General features: G+C 56.2%; 1 protein-coding gene across 1 annotated transcript in view; it reads right to left on the reverse strand.

The window, feature by feature from the left end:
- Nucleotides 1-4180: 4180 nt before the first annotated feature.
- The window catches only part of SYT3 (synaptotagmin III), a 12113-nt gene continuing 11411 nt past the window's right edge, over nt 4181-4882 (reverse strand). Inside the window, exon 11 of the mRNA XM_012733523.1 lies at nt 4181-4702. The gene's annotated coding sequence lies outside the window, so the exon portion shown is untranslated. The remainder of the gene's footprint in view (nt 4703-4882) is intronic.

Genomic DNA, 4882 nt, shown 5'->3' on the forward strand with positions numbered 1-4882 from the left:
TGCTGGCCCCTGGAAGCCGTGGTGACCGGTGACGTCGCTGGAAGATCTACTCTTGATTGGCTACTTCTCCATAGTCGCACCTTCTTAAAGGAGCCTGAAGAGAACCGAGCCATCGCTTAGCCAGGTACTGTCAGGAGAAGTGAATGACCTTGGTCTCAGAATACTTAAGTGTGCAAAGGGCATTCACCCTGTGATCCCATTCAATTTCCGTAAGCGTCTCAGGTGCGCCAATTATGATCAGAGCGGACACCGACTGAAGCCATAGGGCGCTGTGCCCGGCACCTGCTGTTTTAGACATCTGGCATCTGCCACTCGCGATTTAAATCGTAATCGAACATTTTAAAGCCGTTTCAGTTTCCCAGGAAAAAAAAAACGGAAAGTGGTATGGTATGGGAATATCTTACCCTAATTCTCCACACCCTAATTCCCTCTCCCCCGTTCCCCTATTATTAACATTTTTGAGGGACAATATTGTCTGATTCCTGGACTGAGTCATTTCACAGAGAGCAGAGAGGTGGTCGGCTGAGAGGGAAGAGCAAGTTCTCCCTGAATCGGTGCGCAGCTAACCCTTGGCGTGGTTTCAGCCATTACCGGCAAATCAGTGCGAATGCCGTCGGCACACTGAAGAGGGTGGGGGTGGTCAATTAAAAAAAATTTTTTTAAGATTTATTTGTTTATGCATATAGAACTGGGGTAAAGGCCAGAGGTTCAGGGGCTGTGAGAGACAGAGTGGGGAGCAGAACAGGCCGACTGACGAAGTCCACTGTGAGCGGAGCAGCGGGGGGGGGGGGGGGGGGGGGGGGGGGGGGGGGGGGTCAGGAGAGGTCTGCCGCGCCCTGTGGGTCAGGGCCAGGATCGAACTCGAGCTGAAGTGGCTTTAGCTTCTTAGTGCTGTGCTTTAACCCGCTGCGCCACCAGGGAGGCCCGGGAGTGGTCAGTTTTATGACATCCCACCAGCAGTTAAACTTCTTCAGTGCATCAACTGTGTCTGAGTCAATGGGTTTTGACCCATGGCTATTGTGAGGGGCCGTCTCCACATGCAGATACAGGACCCCACCGGATCCGGATGTTCTCTTGGTGCCTGTGTGCCCCATCTGCAGCCCCGGGCAACCCAATCTGCCCTCCATGCTCAAAGATTAGTGTTCCTTCAACTACAGTTTCAACAGTCATAGTCTGTGCTCACTCACGTCTGGCTTTGTTCACGAGACTTGCTGGTCTGTTTGTTTGTTTTACTACATGACATTTGTGCACTTTCTCTGCTTTTTTTTAAGATTTATTTATTTGTACATACAGAACTGGGGTACAGGCCAGAGGCTCAGGGGTAGCGAGAGGCTTCACCAGAGACAGAGCAGAAAGCAGAACAGGCAGATCGACAAAGTACACTGCTGAGGGCAACAGCGGGCGGGTCAGGAGAGGTCTGCCACGCCATGTGGTCACCTCCGGGGCAGGCAGCAGTCGAACTCATGCTGAAGTGGCTTTAGCTTCTCAATGCTGTGCTTTAACCCGCTGCGCCACCAGGGAGGGCCTTTCTCTGCTTTTTTAAAAAGATTTTTTTATGCAGGCCAGAGGTGTGGGGGGGGGTGAGAGGACTCCCCAGAGAGAGTGGGGAGCAGAACAGGCGGATCCACTGAAACCCACTGCTGAGGGGAGCAGCTGGGAGACAGGAGAGGTCTGCTGCGCCCTCTGGTCACTCCCTGGCCGGGGATTGAACTCATGCTGCAGAGGCTGCCGACAGCTTCCCCAAGCCTTGCTGCTTTTTAGCGTCATGCAGAGTACTACTCCCTGGGGCAGTTGAGGCCCGTTCCATGGCCAGCTGCAGCCCCCGGAAAGCCTGTGGTGCATCTATCCAGCTTTCCCGACCGAGGCTGTCACGAAAGTAGACCCTGTGGCTATGGGTGTGGATGTAGGTTTATTTCTCACAGAAAACGAGCGCCAGGGCTGGATTGCTGAATCACAGGGCGAGCACATCACGCGATGAACTCTTTTCCAAGGTGTTTGGAGGGAGTCAAATGGTGACCCCGAAAGATGTGTCTGTATTCTTACCTCACAGAACCTGTGGATGTGGTATCATTTGGAAAAGGGGTCTTCGCTGACGTAGTTAGGGATCCCAGACAAGGTCCCTAAATCCAATGATAGGTGTTCTTAGAAAAAAGGCAAAGGAAGAAAAAGACCGGGCGGGGGGCGAGGGGGGGACTGTCAGCATTTTACATCTATTCAGAGCAGCCTGGTGCTAACACTGTCCTATTTACATGTTTCTGCTCCGAGACATCTTGCTCCCGTTTGGAGAAGCTGATACTTAGGTTTTAGGTCAGTCAATATTGAAGTGATTCTGAAGGCTGTTGAGACACTAGTACATTCTAATATATAATTATTCGCCATGAATCATAACTATTCTCAACGCCAATAACTCACATGAGTCACGTAACTCTGCGCTAAAGCCTGCGTGCAGTGCTCGCGTTTAACTGGCCTCACATCTCCAAAGTCGGCATCTTTGTCTTCGGGGTAAAGGAAAGGAAGCTTCGCTGCTTTGCTGAAAGTCAGAGCTGAGGCTTGGGGGCGGGAGAGTTTGCGTGCAGCGTGATCTCGACCTTCCCCTGGGCCCAGGTGGGCTCTGGAGTGGGTGCCGACCGCGAGGCAGCAAGGAAAGCCAGCAGTGCGCCCCAGATGCCACCTTCAAGGGTCAGTTTTTGCGCCAGGGCGTCCTGTCTCACGAGGCTCAAAGGCACCGTCGGTGCTGGTGGACGCTGGCCGGCCGGCCTGCCTCCTGTCTCCATGCCCTTGACCTCAGCGCTGTGCGGTGCCTGTGTTCCTAGTGTATCGTGTAGTCAAACCAGCGTCATATGCGTGTCCAAGGAGCCAGGGGGCCGTGGCGACACAGTGGCACAAAGCAACACCAATGTGGACAGAGACCCCACCTGACCGCGAAGGACTGGGCAGCCATGGGGGATGCACCCGAGGGCCTCGGGGTGCGCCTGGCACCCTGACTCGGGCTGCGGGTCTCCAGAGCCAGGAGTGAGCATCGTCTCCAGGTGGCTTGCCACGGCAAGGCGGCCACAGTAAGCCACTGGTGGCTGTGCCTGGTTTGGGAATGGGCGGGGGTGTGAGCTCAGGCCCATCAGGCGGCAGACAAGGCCAAGTGGCCGCGGACAAAGGGCAGCCCCTGCTCACTGCCGTGGGACCCCGGTGGGGCAGCCGGCCAAGGGGCCCCTTTGTTCTGGAGGAATGTTACTATGGCGGCAGGGTTCAGGGCAAGAAGGATGAGGACCGGAGGGGGGTCAGCCTGGGGGCAGGGGGGCAGGTCATGGCAGGCGTGGATCCAGAGCAAGTGTGCCAGAGGGAGAGAATGACCAGTCACGTTCGGGCCCTCGGGTGACCACCTCTGGCCAAGCAATCCTTTCCCTGGGTAGAGACGGAGGGAGGAAGAAGGGATGGGGGCAGGAAGAAAGGGAGAGAGAAGGGGTCGCGGTTTTGTGTCTTCCGTTATCTGTGCTGGGCTGACGACAGCCAGGCCTGTCAATTCCCAGCCGACCCCCACAACGCTCATGCTCCAGGACGGAGCCTAGAAGTGACAGCGGCTCCCTTTCCCAGACTGCTTTGCAACACAGGGTGGCCACAGACCCAGTTCTGGCCAAAGAGAAACGGGAGCTCTTCCGAAGAGGGAAGGTACTAGAATGGGGTGGTGCTGCCAGGCAGCGTGTACTCGTGGGGCGGAGGCCGCATGACTGAGACGCCAACCCACCCAGTGCCTGGCGTTACTGAGCAGCTGAGCGCATCTTGGGACTGTGTGTCTCTGAAAGATGTTATCTGAGCACAATGTTATGAGCAAAATTTGTTATGTGAGCAAAATCTCTCATTTCAGCTCTTTCTGTTTTGTGCAGCTGAAAGCCTCACAACAGATGCACCATTAAAAGCTGTCAGCTCCAGACAGCCATCCTATTTCCATCACAAAGACCTGCTTGAAAGTGAGCGAAGCCGAGTCATGGGACACCTGGATCGCACTGTGCCTGAAGTCCTCCTGCACGCGGACTCAACAGAGCACAGGGCTTCCGATTCTGCTGGGACGTGTAGGTTGTGTCTGATGGTCACAATCGTCCTGGCCGAGGTAACGTTTACAAGTTAAGGCTCAAGGAGATCCATGAAGTGGGTCACCAGCCAGTGGCCAGGTGAGACTCTGACCCAGCCTCGGCTGAGAGAAGACAGGAGCCCCATGTGGAGTGAGACCCACGGTGTGTATTTATTCTGGCATTGATAGCAGCAGCAGTGGGGGGATCGGCCAGACGCGGGATGTGGGGAACAGAAGGGGAAGACACGGGTGTGTGGGGGTGTCGGGAACACAGAGGATTGGTCGTTGACATTCAGAGAGAGAACAGGGGTCAGGACACTTAGTCTCGAACAAACAGCAAAGACAGAGACAAAGGATCTGGGGTGCCAGGTGTCCCCCAGACATGCACAGCCCCTCGCCTGGAAGGGGAGCCCCAGAGAAGGGAAGACAGACACAGTGGAGACTGAAGCCCCCCACCCTGAAACACGGAGCTAGGTCCGCCTTCCTCCACCCTCACACCACTGGGGTGGAAGGACAGGCAGCCCGATGGCCCCGCACCATACAGCTCAGACATTATGGCTTCGAGGAGATGAATTCACGGTCCGGGCAGAAAGGGGAGGGGCCCGAGGGGGCCTGGTCCGATCCGGGCCTAGGCCAGACCTGCAGGGATGGGGAGGGAGGGGGCATCAGTGAGGGGCAGGCAGGAGGGGGCCTGTGTCTGGCTGTCATCATCCCAGACCAGGGAATCCTGGCCCATGTTCCTACACCCTCAGATCCAGGCCCCGGGCCCCTCCACCCTCAGGCCCCAGCCTCTCCCTCAGACCCTGGGTCCAGGCCCCC

This window comes from Condylura cristata, unplaced genomic scaffold (assembly GCF_000260355.1).
Source record: "Condylura cristata isolate star-nosed mole 26May11 unplaced genomic scaffold, ConCri1.0 scaffold00041, whole genome shotgun sequence".
NCBI classification, from domain to species: Eukaryota; Metazoa; Chordata; class Mammalia; order Eulipotyphla; family Talpidae; genus Condylura; species Condylura cristata.